This window comes from Mus caroli, chromosome 4 (genome assembly GCF_900094665.2).
Source record: "Mus caroli chromosome 4, CAROLI_EIJ_v1.1, whole genome shotgun sequence".
In the NCBI taxonomy this organism is placed as follows: Eukaryota; Metazoa; Chordata; class Mammalia; order Rodentia; family Muridae; genus Mus; species Mus caroli.
The window spans coordinates 30,292,835-30,309,814 of NC_034573.1; the positions used below are offsets into that span (position 1 = coordinate 30,292,835).

At 37.6% G+C, this 16,980-nt stretch overlaps 1 protein-coding gene across 16 annotated transcripts in view; it reads right to left on the reverse strand.

The window, feature by feature from the left end:
- Lingo2 (leucine rich repeat and Ig domain containing 2) overlaps nucleotides 1-16,980 on the reverse strand; it is a 1,160,577-nt gene that overhangs the window by 143,838 nt on the left and 999,759 nt on the right. For all 16 annotated transcript variants that reach the window (XM_029476375.1, XM_029476378.1, XM_029476377.1 and 13 more), the window contains one exon: nucleotides 13,494-13,651. The gene's annotated coding sequence lies outside the window, so the exon portion shown is untranslated. The remainder of the gene's footprint in view (nucleotides 1-13,493; nucleotides 13,652-16,980) is intronic.

The following is a 16,980-nucleotide window of genomic DNA, read 5'->3' on the forward strand; positions in this document are numbered from 1 at the left end:
TCTTCTTCTTCTTCTTCTTCTTCTTCTTCTTCTTCTTCTTCTTCTTCTTCTTCTTCTTCTTCTTCTTCTTCTTCTTCTTCTTCGTTGTTGTTTATCCAGACAGGGTCTCTCTGTGTAGCCCTAGCTGTCCAGGAACTCACTTTGTAGACCAGGCTGGCCTAGAACTCAAAATTCCGCCTGCCTCTGCCTCCCAAGTGCTGGGATTAAAGGCATGTGCCACCACTGCCCAGCACAAGAATTTCTTTAAAGGGGGAATAAAACAAAGTTATGAGACTCATTGCAGACCTAAGGCCATGAAATAAGGAGGGAAGGCAATACAAAGAAGCTACTGCTGGCCATGTCCTGATGCTCACTCCAATTCAACACCCACATTGACATCTTTATTCCTCCAGGCTATTTCTCTCAACAGTTATATGTCTCTATTATTGATTGAATGCTCACTCTGGAAAAGAATTTGGAGTTATGCTTTTTTGGCTTTTGATTAATTAGTTCTGAAATTGCTAAAAGCTATATATTTCTAGCAAATATTAATCTACAAAATTAAAGTAAGATGCATACTTCAAAATAAACTGTATACATGATTTGAAAGAGGTCACTCCAAGGCTATTGCTAAAGGGGAAAAATGGCTTCTAATTGCTTTCTTTTTTTTTTTTTTTTTTTGTAAATGCTGCACAGCGTAATACCTCACAGTGTGAAAAGTAAATTAGAACAACTTTTCATTGACAAAGATTAAACTTTTTCATCATTCTTAAATTCCTGGGGATTTCCCCCACTGATTCTATGTGTTTTAAGCTTTTCAATTAAATCTCCTGGGTAGTGGATACAAGAATGCCCACTGACAAGGGGATATTGGTATCTAAAAAAGCTAAACTCTTCCAAAACCTGATTGTCTTTAGGTTTTTTTCCAGTATAGGCTGAATCTCTCAGTAAGGGTACCTTATCAGCACTCACTGCGAGAAGTCAAGTGCAGGCTACATTACTCTGCCATCAGAATTGAACTCATAATAAATTTAGCTTTCGAAGGGAAAGTTTTTGAAAAGTCAGAAAGTCAAACACAGTCAACCTTGATAACCAGCTTGTTTTCCCTGGAATAATTTATTTTGACATTTGGGTGTGTGCACAGGAATACAAACTGGAGTGAGTATGCCACTGTAGACTTGTAGGACAAAAAGAAACTCCTGCTTTCCAATTTTCCATCAGCTTTTCCTCCAGCTCACCTTAATTCCTCCCACTGAGGTTTTGAAAGCTTCCGTGGTTTGCCACAGAGGACATGCTGGCAACAGCTCTGTCCCTGGACTGGACCAGTCAATTAGAATCAGCTTAGGAAAAGCATGGGAAGATACACATTTTTTTCTATAAAATATTTTCTGGTAGGGCTTAGAGAAAAAACAGCTTTCAACTTTAAAGAATACATATGCTTGAATGGTAGATCAGAACAGCCAAGAGGGAAGTGGTGGCTTAGATGGTTGTTGTCAAAATATAATAATATTTTTAAATTAAAGTATTAATTCTGATTGAAACCCCCCCCCCACACACACACACAAGATAGGGGAGGGAATCCCTTGCTGCCAGGAATTAGGTAAAAGAATTCATTTACAAAGTCTGTATTTCCTAAAATTGAAACTTGCCTGAAGCAAAAGAACCATTGCAAGATGTTACAGACAGGAAGGGAGGGCAAGCAGATCAGCAATTTTATTTTAAATATGCTATATATGTTTAATTAGTTTCATAGTTAGGATTACTTTGAGAGACTGTGTCTGGGAAGGCAACGGGAATGTTGTCTCTCTCTCTCTCTCTCTCTCTCTCTCTCTCTCTCTCTCTCTCTCTCTGTGTGTGTGTGTGTGTGTGTGTGTGTGTGTGTGTGTGTGTGTTACTGAATACCATAAAATAAGTTTAGTTCAGAACTGACAGGCACATACAGACCATGGCTTGAGTTGTAAAGGGTACTTTGAAAACAACACAGACATATTTCTATAAAGTGGGGAAACTAGTTAACACTTAACCATGGAGGTGGGTTTGGCAGAGGAAATTGTTGTAGAACTGGCATATTTCAGAGTGCTGTTCGGGAACTAGTTTCAGCATACAAGCTGTTCTGCAGATTCTAGAGGACCCACAGTCTAATCAGGTTTGGCTTTACAAGTTTCTTCAGTTTCCCTGAATTAACATATGATTGCTACCTAATGCTAAACACCTAAAATATAGATAATTATCATTTTTGAAATTTATATTAGCCCCGATATCAAGAAATGTTACTAGTATATATTTTTGTTATACTGAAGAAATTTGAAGGTATGTATGACCATATAGGTGAAACCTATTCTTTAAATTTCAGTGGAATATTGAAAGAATATTTTTAAAACTTAGCAAAGAAAGATGTTTTTGTAATTTACATGTACTGCACTGGACTATAGAAAAATGGTCACAATTCTTTGTACTTCATCTCACCTATTGGTAGTACCCAGACAGTTTAACTGGATACAACTGTAATCTCAGAACTTCTGGGAGGAAGAATCAAGGATTGGAGGATTGGTAGCTTTGGATACATGACAAGTCTCTATTTAAAAAAACAAAATGGAGACAGGTGTGTAAGGATAGGAGTGTGTGTGTGTGTGTGTGTGTGTGTGTGTGTGTGTGTGTGTGTATCTACTTCTCTATTTCTTTAGTTGGGTTGGCTGTGGTTTCTTCTAGACAATAGAATTTAGGTTAGTCTGTGTGAGTTCCTGATCTGGGCAGCCGTCTTCACTTTGTAGCTCCATTTCTATTTATACTCTGTAGACTCTGAGATGCCCTGCGAACAAACCCAGATTGCTTTTTGGGTGATGCAACAATGCTACTTGCATTGATCCTACTGTAACAGCCAGCCAGATCGAGGAGCAGAGTTGCCAAATTCTGATCTCAGATATATGAGTGAGCTCAGTGAAGCTCAGCAGAAGAACCATTAAGCGAGGCAAATGGAGATTGCCGACTAGTAAACAATGCCTGTTTCAATCTAAACTATGGACTTTCTTGTTATACTATTAAAAAAAAACCCTAATTGATATTTGCAAACAGATTTAAAATGAGAAAGGTATTACTATGTGGTGTCATGATTTGGCTCTGAAGGATCACCTAAAATATCCATGTATTGAAAGTCTGCTTCTCAGTTGATGGCACTATCAAGAGGAGATTGGATCATATGGTGTTGAACTTTATCAGTGGATTTATCTAGTAGTGTGTTCATAGCTGAATGAGCTTTTAGGGAGGGCATCACTGGAAGGATATCTGTGAAATGTGTCTTTTGTCCTGAGACTCTTCTTCCCCTTTTTGGTCACCCTTTCTTCTCCATTTGCTACTCTTTACCTTTCTCCTTCCCTCTCTCCTTCCCCCTCTCTTTCTCTCCTCACCTTTCTAACTGGCAGTGTGTTACTCTTTCTAACAATCATATTCTGCCTTGCCGGAGAGCCACAGCAATAGGACCAAGAGCTTTGGAAGAAACCTTTCAAATTGTATGTCAAAATTAATGTTTTTATTACTAATTTTTGAGATCATAATATAATTACTGAATTTTCTTTCTCTTTCTTCCCTCCAAACCCTCTAATAAATTCATTCCTACTTTTCTTCAAACTCACAGCCTCTTTTATCATTACTGTTACTGTATGCATATATGTGCATGTATATACATATATGCCCCCACTCAGTCTGTATGATGTTATTGTTATATGTATTTTTTTAGGGAATGAATGTTTCCTACTACATAAAACCACAACCAATCAAAAAATATAGATTTTTGGAGTCCAGTACCAGTAGATATATCTGTCAAACATTCCTGTACCTAAGGGTCAGAAAACATTGAAGAATAGGGGGCAGACATGTTAAGAGCCAGAGGATCACGGCGCTTCCTTTGAGATTATGTGTCCTAGTAATACTGGAAGCTACACCAGTATAGTCTCACCAGTATGATCCCCACAATATGTGAGCTGAACAAGGATGAAACCAATGGACATACCAAACTGGGTCAAAGAAGCCCCTGGAGCTTCAACCTTGCGAAAAAAAAAAAAAAAAAAAAAAAAAAAAAAAAAAAAAAAAAAAAAAAAAAAAAAAAAAAACCTACAGGAAACCAAGGAAAGCTGGAAGCAGGAGAAGTGTTCTTTTCTCGGGAAGAACACAGCAAAAGACATTTTCCTTACGTTTACTTAACTTGGATATTTTATCACAGTGATGAAAAAAATGACTAACAAAAGTAGGAAATTGCTACTTTAACTTTCTTGAATGTGGAAATGATTGAAGATGTACATGATGACAAATAAGAGGTATACCTACCCCCAGACACACACATGCATAGAGATGCATGTATGAATAAGAGCCTGTTAACTGCTGAGCTCACTAGCAATTGAAAACATCTCCATTTAGGCATTGATAAGCTCACCACATGCACATCCTCCAAGAGCACAGGGGCCCAGCATCTGTCATCACTGCAACCTGATTGCAATTAGTGTTAGGAGTCAGACTGAAACACTTTATTCTCTGGGTATGCAGTAATAGATATCTAGAGAGAAAGTAAGAATATGCATGAACAGCTGAGGACAAAAATACTCCTCCGCTTTTACTCCTCTCCGGAACTGTTCCAAAACACCAGGGGGTAGTTTTCCCAGCCTTGATGAGAAGTCTCTCTATTTGGAAGTGCTCAGAAGATGTGCTCCCCAGGGAACCTCTCAAAATATATGAGAAGAAAATTGCTGCTCACCTCTCTCAGCACATAGCCCTTGGTGTCCTGTTTGTTCTAGGATCTGTTCTAGGCACTGAAAACATCACAACAAGGAAAGAAGTGCTCAGCAGAGGGCTACTCTTTAGTCTGAGAAGAAACATTATAATAATGAAATCAGAGAGAAGGAAATGAATTATATGCTCATTGGTACAATGGCAGTCTGATAGTTATCATGGTAATTAGCTGCTTTCTGATTGGATTTGAGGCCTGATTCACAGATCAGCTTAATGCTTGGTATTGTAAACCTGGCCAAAGCCCATAACTGTGGGGATCAGAGACCCTACAAGTGAAACTGTTAGTAATGTTTGACTAAATAGCCATTTTTTCTCAAACTGTTTTTAAAGTATCTCTTTATACCCATAGAGCTATGCTGTTCTGAACTTTGGTCGGGAAAGCATGTCTTTCCTGTTGGGTGTAGTGGTAATGCAGCTTTCTAACTGACCAAATCGCAGGCACAAGGTTATTGTGAGTGCTCAGCTGTAGAAGGATAAAGTATATCAACTTCCTTTCACTGAAGATTCAGAGAACGTCAAGGAAGAGTGAGCAGGAACTATTTAAAACCCAGAGCGTATGAAGAAAAACATGTGATGCCTCCATCACAGGGCTGTGACAAGGTACTGCATTGGTGGTTCCTGCACAACACATGCATAGCTAGTCAACATCCCAGCACAGATTTGGGATGGTCTCTCAAGGCTCCACTGAGTTCATAGTAGCTATTGGTGCAAGTGAGCAGCTGAGGAAGGGGGAGTCATTGTCATTTGGGTTTATCACTGCTGGTAGGTTGCTTTCCTCCAAATGACAGCCAATGTGTATATAGAAAGCACTAACTGTGCCAGGCAGTGGTGCTCACGCCTTTAGTCCCAGCACTTGGGAGGCAGAGACAGGCAGATTTCTGAGTTCAAGGCCAGCCTGGTCAACAGAGTGAGTTCCAGGACAGCCAGGGCTACACAGAGAAACCCTGTCATGAAAAACAAAAAACAAAACAAACAAACAAAAATAACCCCAAACATTCAAACAAAGAAACAAAGCACTAACTGGATTCTGGAGGTTAATAATGACAGTGATAAAACAGAACAGAACATTTGGAAGTTTATTGTTTATACAAAATGTTTTTCTTTCTGCAACTTAATCCTACCTCCTGCTTCTGCATCTACTCACTGCCGGTGTAAAGAACTCACAGTGTTTGAATAGTCTGTGTTTTTATTAATTATTAGTATTATTTAGAATGGTCCATACATTTTTCTCCATTTCTAATTCTTCTACCTAGCCAATTATGATTCTTTAAATCTCATTTCTCTCTTATTCATTTTCTTTGATTTTCCAACCCTTCCCTTATATGTATAGTTAGTACCACACCCTTAAGCAATCAGGCCTTCTGCATATTTAAATGGTTGAGGTTCCCCACCTAATACTTAGACGTATGAGTATGAAAATCATGTTTGTTTTGGTTGAAGTTGTCCTCAGTGTTAGTCACAAAGGTTAATATATACATCACATTGCCCTTTAAAAATCTCCATGCTATTGATCTCCTTAAGTGCAACCATTTTGTGACTTAAGGCTTTATTGCTGATCTGGGACTTGGGTTCATAACTCGTTAAGGTTTGTTCACCTCGAACCTATGACTGCTTTTTCTTCTCATGTTTTGGAGTATCTACCACACCTCACATATTTGTTTCAGTAATTTCCATTCCTTTACTTCCCATACATGTCACTTTTACTCCAGTATCTATAGAAAAGAATGTTTCTTAGGGTTTTTGAGGAAAGTGTACTATGGTGATCCTCTCCCAAGCCACACAGTGAATAAAGCAAAGAGACCAGTGCTAATTCCCCAATATAGTTTCAATTGCTATGTACTGTCAGCCAGTTTCCTGGCCCTCATTCATGCTTCATATCTAAGGATGCTGTGCATTTTTCTTCTTGATACATCAAACACCATATATACTTGTCTTCTTTTGGGGGTAAATGGTAAATCATTAAAGATACTGTAATCTCTCCTACATTTATCCCTTCTGAGAAAAAGGCCAAAGTATAGGAACTAATATATGGGTATCAGCCTCAAAAAGAGCCTAAGAAAGGGTTAAATCTGCTTTGCATTATAAAACCACCACCACCATCAACAACAACACCAGCATCACCACCAGCATCACTAGTGTATGGTGAGTATGAGTTGGAAATTCACATTCCATGGTGGCTTTATGGAGGTTAGAGGACAACTATGTAGAATCAATTCTCTCTACATTTCCAGGGGTTCTGAGGATTGAACTCATGTCTTCAGGCCTGTTCAGGCCTTCACTTCATGTTTCAGGACAAAGAGTGGCAGGGTCTAAACTATAGTCTGTAAGAGTTGTTTTGAAGTGAACACAGATACAAGAATAAGAGCCTTGTGAGCTTGCTGATGCTCAGATGGAAACAAAGAGCCAGTGACACTGCCAGAACTTCGCTCAAATGGGTATAGACAGGCTTGAGAGCTTCCCCCAGATTAGTCTTCCCTTTGGGCTTGCTTCTGAATGCTCTCCCCCAGTACCTAGTGACTCAAACCCAAGTGCCATCTTTGAAAGGGAAGGCAGACTATGAGGTTTCTTTAAAGGTCATAATTAGGTCATTTCCCTTATAAAAAGCCTTAAGAGAAGGCAGTGTGATCTGCTGCTCTTAAAGAGAAAATTACTTCAAAGATTCTTTGGCAGTGAGTAGTGCTACAACTATTAAACAGCATGCCATATTTGATACATCAATTTAATCTTTTGGTACAATTCCATGTACAGAGTGAAGCACAGGTCAAAATTTCTTTCTTTTCATACTGGTTCTTGATCTTTTATGCTTACACCCTGGCACCTTCATCTCACTTAATCATGCCTAACATTGACATTAAATTCAGTAAAAAGATGGAAGAAAATAGAAGAACTAGACTCCTGTGCAAAAGTTTAAAAATCTGAGGCCCAGGCTTCTTACTATTTTGCCTGCTAGGCTGGTTATATGTAGACAAGATAATTATAATACAGAATAATAACTGAGAGTATTTATTCCTGGCAGCAAGGGCCTCAAAGGATGAAAACTAATAAACCCTTGTTTTTTCCTATCAGCATCCAAATTGAGTACTTTGTTATTTATATATTATTTAATATATTAGTTCCCCTACCATCAATATTCTTCACTAGTTTACACATGAGGCTTTCTAGCCTCAAAAAAGTATGCCAAAGTTTAGAAGCTAATATGTGGGTATCAGCCTCAAAAAGAGCCTAAGAAATGGTTAAATATCCTCTCCACCATAAAAACCAGCACAACCACCACCACCAACATCACTAGTGTATAGTGAGTACATGTTGGAAATTCGTACTCCATGGTGGCTTTACGGAGGTTAGAGGACAACTCTATAGAATCAATTCTCTCTACTTTTCTAGTGGTTCCGAGGATGCAACTCATGTCTTCAAGTCTGTAGAGCAATGTCTTTCCTAATGAGCCACATGTCAGGCATTTATTTCCAAAGAGTGGAAATAAAATAGACTGACATCATCACTTCTTATATGACTTTAAATGAATTACACAGAAAATAATTGCTCTAGGGAACCTTTAACTCTGACCAGCTGTTTCATATTTTAGGAAGAAAATAAGCAGAATGGATTTTGCTAGCTCAGAATAATTGTTCTTCTGATCATCTATTAATTCAGCAAATATGTCTATTCTTTCCCCCAAAGGAGCTTAAAATGTGTTAGGGAAGGGGAGGATGAATGATTATTATAATATGGCCAACTTAACACAAAGTTCATCCAGTTAATTGCTGCAAAATATATTCTCCCCTCATTAAAAATAGACGATGGCAGTGTCATAATAGAGATATACAAAAAATTTGAAGTTCTATAGGGAGGAAAGATATACTCCTTCTGAAGGAGTCATGGTATATGGATGTGATATTTGAATCATACTGTAGAGGATATAGTAGATCAATAACAGCAGAGTTAAAATTAAAACATCAAGAGTAAAGACACAGGGTAATAAAGCTTAAAATAGTCCAGGCTGATTACTGAGTGTGGATGTTTGGATGGAGAATAAAATTTGCCCTTTTGTTCTAAATTAGTAGCATGTCAGATGACTGATCTGAGCCTACTCTGAAGCCACACAATGTATAATCTACTATATCAACACATTTCTCTTTTTTTCAAACGTCAAGCATTTTTCAAACATAAAAATGAATTCATAAATGCACTCTTTATAATGAATTTATGCGTATGTTGGTAAGCATTAAGAACCTGGGCAGAATTAAAACATATATGAAGTTTTGTAATTGTCAGAAGACTATTATACATGAAAGTGTCGGTTTGGAGTGGACATTAGCTGACTGAGAGTTTGGAATCAACCACAGCTTACTGATTATTTTTTTAAAAGATAAAAGCAGACACAGGTTCTAATTGAAGTAGAAATAAACATGTGTTTGTACATTCAGCCTTAAATACAATATCATAGTAATTATTATATTATAATGAATAAGTATAATAAATAATAAATAAATAAATAAAAAATAAAATCATAGTATCATCAGTGTTATTCATACTAAGCTTTCGGAAATATGCCAATATGCATCAGGAAGATTCTGTCAACACACCGAGTGTGCTTTCAGCAGGGTAGGGTTATAACCTAACTATACAATAAATGAACTATAAAATAGAAAATTATTCCCACCATTTTAAGAAGAGGCTCACTTGTTCTTGAGTCTCTGATAACTGAAGACTGAGTTGATTCTGGCAAAGTGTGAATTTTAAAAAGTATCCATCGGGAGAAGACTGTTTTTCAGCACCCAGGATAGCAACCATCAACCCCACATTGGAAGGCCTGGATATAAGATAATTCCAAATCTGATGAGGATGGATTCAGAAAACAATAGTTTAAATGCGATAACGCTGAGATCTTAAGTCTAGAACATCAGCTTAGCTGTCTGGCCGTTCTGTGTTTAAAATTATAACAATCTTCATTATTTATCAAGCTGAGATATGGTTATCAACCTTTCTCTAATAAGTAGAAAATCAACCACCCCAGTTATCTTCACCACAAAAATATGGGTGTTGAGTAAAGCAATCTAACAAACAATCTATCCTGGGTGCAAGCTCACTGAAGCTCTCTCCTCAAATTCAAAATAATTCAACCACAATTAATTAATTTACATTATACCATATTTTTTCCTTAGGTACACATCATGGGGGAAAAAGTGGAACCAACAAAAACTGCAATTCACTCTTTAAAGTGATGAGATATACTTAAAATTCCAGTCAGAAATGGTAACCTAAAAGGTAATATGGCAACTTAACAAGTACATTTCCCTTAAAACAAACTAACGAGAAATAGGATTGATGCTAATGGAACTGAGGAGGGAATTAAATAGAGTATAAAAGCTTATTCTGCTATCCCAAGCACAAAGAAATGTGGAAAACCAATCTAAGGTAATTCAGTTCATCACAAAAACACATTGTCCAATTGGAGGTACTGTGAATAATACCTTAAGGCCTGTCACAATAGATGGGAACAGTCTTTCTTTTATTCTTTTATTCTGAAGCAATCTCTTTGTGAAACTTTATTTGTATAGCTAACAATCTGAATGAGGGAGCGCTTGTGAGGATGTGTGCACAGTTATCGTTGCCAAGGAAACAGGGTCTTAATTTCTAGTGGCTGAATGCCAAGGAAAACAGGCTGCAGAGGGACAGAAGAAACTTCATGCGACTGAATTTGTTGGAAAGATTCCATGTGTTAAAAGATTCTGCTTTGGAGCTCAAAATTGGAAGATTGCAATTTTCCCCTCCCTCCTCTTATACTCTTGGATTAAATGCAATACAAATAGCAATTTGATTTTTAGTTGATGTAACAAGATGGTGATTATCATTCACAAAAATTTTTATACTTAAAATAGAAAAAAATAATGAATGCAGGTCCCTCTTCAATTCCCATGGAACTAACACATAATTATCCTTTTGACAGCTCAAACCAGTTTTGGGAGAAAGCTTACAGTTTCAATTTACAAGGTGGCTCTTGCCCAGACCTGGTATTTGTGTGCTTTGTGTGGTATTATTTAGTGGCTCACCACAGTCCTACAGTCCCCGGAACAGAAGAGACAGGAAGAAACAAAACCTCACATCATCATGTTAAAAAATATATATACAGATTTCATATTGATTTATTTAGAATTTGTCTGCTTTGATTTGTGATTTTTTGGAGGGAGGGAGGGTATGTTTACCTACAAATTTATATTTTAAATGTTATGGATGACTTTGGGGTTTTGAAGGAAAAATCAATTGTAGTCTATAAATCTGTAGCAAAAATCCTATAAAACATACTAGGAAGAAATAGGAGAAATGAGGATGAAATACAGGGGAAAGTGCCTTGGAGAAGAATGTGTGTAATGCCTCACACTGCAGAGGCATTTCCCCCCTCTAGCAGCAAACAGACTCTCCAAAGTTGACTCACCTATACCCAAACTTAAAGTAAATTTTGGATGCTGGTGAATAGCTGCAGTTTTCCTTCCGCCACACAATAGAGGCTGACCCTGAAATGGTCCCTCTCCATACTCTTACAAATGGTTTAGCCTCTTTAAAATTTAAATATGTTATCTTTGATTCTCTTTGCTCCTTTCTGCATTCTTAATCTTTGTTGAGTTTGGTTGCATTCCCATGGTACCTTCTGAGGAACAAAAGGACCTAGTCCTTTTTGTACCTGGAGCTACTGCAGCCAGTAGATAGGCAATCTAAATGGAATCAGCTGAGTCTTCCAGCAGCCAGCCACAGGACAATAGGACAGAAAAAAAAGTGTAAAATGTGTCTGTATAAGAATGCTCCACCGAGAAATACCCTATCACTTCTGAAATATATCTTCGAGAAATTGTTTTACTTGAGGAAAAAATAAAATCTCTTCTAAAGATTACCAAATAAAGGAAATCCAGATGCCTCAAAACCCAGTTTCTCCCCCTTATCCCCTAGAATTAAAATCTGTGGGAATCAGTGTGAAGATTTCAAGATGACTGAATTATATACTCAACCTCGATGTCATTAAAATAAAAATCTTACAAATGTAATACTTAATGCTTTTTTACTTTCATAAGAATGGAAAAATTTATAGAGTTGCCAAGTGTGAGTGCGTTTTAGTTATTATATATATATATATATATATATATATATATATAAAAGAAATATGGTCTTATCTGGCATCAATGGGAGCAGGGGTCCTTGGTCCTGTGAAGGCTTGATGCCCCAGTGTAGGGGAATGCCAGGGCGGTTAGGTGGGAGTGGGTGGGTGGGTGGGTGACCACCGTGATAGAAGCAGGAGAAGGGGGGAGGGGATAGGATTTTTCCAGAGGGAAAACAGGGAAAGGAGATAACATTCGAAATGTAAATAAATAAAATATCCAATAAAAAAAGAGATTTATTGTATCTTATTTTTAAATTAATGTAAAAATTGATGAAATAAATTGCTCCTTAGATGGAAAGAAATGGGTAATTTGCTAAGAAATATTGTCTCTAACACTCGAGAAAACTGTTTCCTTAAAGAGAGATTCTCCTTTACTACTGAAAGCTTACACATGGATTAACCTTCTACATCAACCAGTATCGTGTCTACAATTAATTGTCTTTAGTATATCAGAACATGGTCCAAGAATGGAACTGTGTGAGGGGAATTCTGAGAGCTTGTGAGAAAACTCCAAGGAAACAACACAGAGTCGTATGACCTCTGTTTCTTCTAAGCATGGACTTGGTCTTAGAATGTACTTTCTTACCCCTCTTGGGTATAGTAAAAAGGACAGGTTTAGTTCAGATAAACCATTGCCTTACTTCTGTAATTCAGAAATGTTTCCAAGCCTTTCCCTGAGTTCATACATAATTTGAAGTCATATGAGTTTTGATCATATGACTTTGCTTATTTCCAGACAAGGCTTGTCTTTGAGTTTATGTACAGTTTCAATTTATATGAACTTTGCTTGTGTGACCTTCCTTAACCCTCAGAATTCAAACTGTAGGACACTTTAAAGTTGGCTATTGCACAAGAAAAAAAAGGGAAGGTGGATTTTCTACACATATTATACTGATAATAGCATAGATTGTAATATCTATACAGTTCTGTCAAAAGGCAAGTAATCTAAGCATGCAGGAGATAGAAGGCAAAGCTTGCTGACAGCTCAAGGTTTGCATGTGTTGCATATGGGGCTCTAGGCATGCCTGGTTACAGAGTGAGGCTCTATCTCATAGCACAGAAAAAGAAGAAACAAGGAAATAGAGGCAAGGGAGAGAGCCAGTAGGGACAACTTTATCTTGTTTGCTTCTTTTTAAAGTTATTTTTACCTATTTAATTTAGCTATTCTTTAACTCTGTGATGCATGCAGATGTGTATGTGGTAGGTCTCACATATTGGGGCATGAACTGAAGAGGTCAGGGGCTTCTATGGGTATTTTCTAGCATTCTCCACCACATTTTTTGAGGGTCTCTCTCTCTCTCTTGTTTTGTCTAGGCTGACTGGCTGGCAAAGAACCAGGTGTCTCCAAGGCCAAGGTAACTGACCCTGCCTGACTTTTCATGGTCATTGTCATTTTAGTGTTTGAAATTAAAATATAATTACAACACTTATCAATTTCCTTGCCTCCCCCAAAACCTTCCTACATACCCCTTCTGCTCTCCTTCAAATCTGTTACCTACGCTTTCCACTCATGATAATTGCATGTATGCATGTATACAAACATATATATTCCTGAATATGATCTACTGAATCCATATACTATTACCTGTGTGTTGCTTGTCTCTTAAAAGAACTGTGTAGAAGGAATAGTGGGAGTGGTATAGTGGGTGCTGGCAATGTGAATCCAGGTCCTCTTGTTCCCACTGCAAGCTTTCTTATCCATTGAACCATCCCCAGGTTGCAGATTTGATGATTTTCATTTACCTGAGTAAACAAAGATCAAATTTACTTCTTTGCAGTGAGTTTGGTAGCAGCATCTTTGGTTGTAGTCTATTGGCTGCCTGAGAAATGGGATCACAACTAGTGCAGCTGTTAGCATTGCTCAGCAATGTTCTGGGGCATCACTTCAGCAAGATGTGTAACAAACACAAAAAAAATGGGAAAAAGAGGGGTCCATAATTTTTCTCTGGTAAACACTGTAATATTTCAATGAACTCAAGCCTCGATAGTGAGCAAATAAAGATATTTCTTCAATTAACTCAAGCCTCGATAGTGAGCAAATAAAGATATTTCTAGTAACACTACAAGAAAAGATTGTTTTAATAATAATGATGTGTACCATAAAACATGGTATTTCCCATGCTAAGAGAAGCGAACATAAAACTGAATGCTGAAAACATCATTTCAAATATCAGTGTCAGTGGAAAGTATAGAACATATACAATTTGGAGCCACATAATACAAGTCAAGTACATATATATTCTTCACCTATAACCCTGGATAGAGTAGGAGCACTGGAGAGGAAAAAGAGTATGTGTATACTCAAGCAACTCAATTATTTAAGCATCTCAATACCCAAAAAAAGCCATGGCTATGAATTTGAAAACCTTTCAAAAATAGTCCATTCTATTCGATTAAACTGGAATGAGGGACATGTGTTTTCTCCCATAATTAAAGATCACTATTGATGTGAGACATAGGTTCATCTCAGCAATATATGTTTATAAATGCAGCCATTACAGAGAATATTGTAAACAGAGCTGCTGTCTTGTAACACATATAAAAACTGTTTGATCACACTAAATTATGGTATATTTTAGGGCATTCTGGAAATAGAAGCTACGAGGAATGTCAACCAAGATGTTGAAACTAGACCCATATAGTTTCCTCCTTGTTTATATACAGTCCAAATGAGACACACCATGCAAATATTTTTAGCTGATGGCTGCAATGTCCTAGAGTACCTTTGCTGGGAAGGCAAGGTATCTGCTGTAGACTCAGCAGCATTAACATTTACAAGGCCCGAACTTCATAGAAGGGAATAAGAAATTGCAGAAAAAATTTCAAGAGGAAACAAAAAGAATGTATGAAATCCATGAAGCAAAATGGTGGCATGAATGAAAGTAAGTCTTCATTGGACGACAGCTTCCCATAGATCAACTGCTGGGAACCATTAGCTTCATATCCATTTGCAGAGGTCTCCTTCTTACATTTCACCGACAATTTTAATTGCCAGTGTACTTCTCCCATCATTTGTAATAAACTCTCTCTGGTGAAAATTGAGTACCAGTTGAACTGCATCTCTACTCCACACCAGTAGGATATTAAATTGAAAACATTCTAGTTAATCTTAACCCAGCTGATTTCGTTTTTATAATTGTATTTATCTTCATTTATTTATATGTGTATGTGCATGCTGGTATGTATATGCAAAACATGTAGGAAGCACTACCAGAAGCCAGAAGAGGGCATTGTGTCTACTTGACTGGCAGTTATAGGCAGCTGTGAGCTGCCCAATAAGGGAGTGGGAAAATGAATCTGGGTTCTCTGAGAAAGCAGTAAATACTTCTAAGTACTGTGTCACCTCTGCAGCTCCAGGTATATCTCTCCAGGCTTCATTATCACATCGTGATTTAAATATTAAGAGTCTATAAGGCCAGGCGTGGTGGTGCATGCCTTTAATCCCAGCACTTGGGAGGCAGAGGCAGGAGGATTTCTGAGTTCGAGGCCAGCCTGGTCTACAGAGTGAGTTCCAGGACAGCCAGGGCTACACAGAGAAACCCTGTCTCAAAAAACCAAAACAACTCCCCCCTCCCCAAAAGCTCACACACCTGATTTTTCATTCTGTTCCTTCATTATCATGTCTGAGTGAAGTGTTCCCGAATGTTAATAAAATATTTGAGATGATTTGACTAAAACTCTTTATTAACTGAAACCCACTAAAGGCAACCTGGAGGTGTTCAGTTACCTGTGGCTTTTACTACTTAGAGGACTTAGCTCATACACTAAGAAGTCATAGACAAGTGTCCATCAATTTAAAATGTGTGAAAACTGAGACTGGAAACCTGAGAGGTATGCAGTAGGATCTTACTCTCCTTCACAGAAAGGCTGCTCATGATTAGATCTTTACTTCATTGTGTTCCTCCTGAGGGAATTAAAGGTAAAGAACAGGAAGTAAACATGGACTTAGCCTTTCCTGTGAATGAAGATTAAATATCTCAGAGGTTCTCCACTTGTGGGTCACAGTCCCTTTAGGGGCCACATATCAGATACCCTACATTAGAGATATTTACATGATTATTCATAACAGTAGAAAAATTAGTTATAAAATAGCAACTAAATAATTTTATGGTTGTGAGTCACCACAACATGAGGAACTCTATGAAAGGGTGGCAGCATTAGGAAGGCAGAGTTCGGCTAAGTCAATGATTCACAAACCCCTGAATCCTTAAGTGGAAGGAATGAATGAAACTGAAGCTCAGGTGTGACTTTCTACATTCTTCCTTTTCATTCTGTCCATCTAGAAGAGGAAGTTAATGCTTCTATCCCTGAATTCCAGTACCATTTCACTGGTTTGCCTAGTAAAATTCTGTATAGATGGTACCCAAGTGTGATGGAATGCAGTTCTCAGAGGGCTTGCAGTGTTCCCAGTCAGGTTTGGAAAAATAAAACGATTGCATAACATACAACTACAGTATTAATAAAGAGGTGCCTGAAGGAATACCAGGCACAGTAGTCCTAGACCAGATGCCTTTGCTAATACCATGTGAAGCAGATTTGAGTATTCTCTCCTATTTAGGCCTACCCAGTATGCAAGAGTTATGTATAAATACAGAACATTGTTGTTTTAAGCCATTAAATTGTGGATTTTGGAGATTTGAAGATTGTTAGATAAAGTGTAACTGATAAAGGACTCCCAAATCCAGATCATGTCTACTGTATGGCACTGACTTTGGGGTGGACACCTTTGGCTGAGTTAAGGGATAGTAATCATGTAATTCTATATGAATGCAAAAGCAAAATTCTAAGGTTTCATCTTCTTATTCTAAAAAAAAGTGCAAAGAACACTTAACACTGTGAAGAAGGCATGATTTTTAATCTTTATTTTGTGAATAAAGAAAGGGAAAGCCAGAGACATGACATAGATGGTAGTTGTAAAATTGTAAACCTAGAATCAAAACCATGTGGCCAATTCTAAGTCAAAGTCCAGGTTCTACGTTCAGGCAAGACCTAAAGTATAAATATGTATGAAGTCCTGACCAAGGCCACATGAGGACTCTTTATTGGCATATTGTGATGCAAAGTTAAGTGCT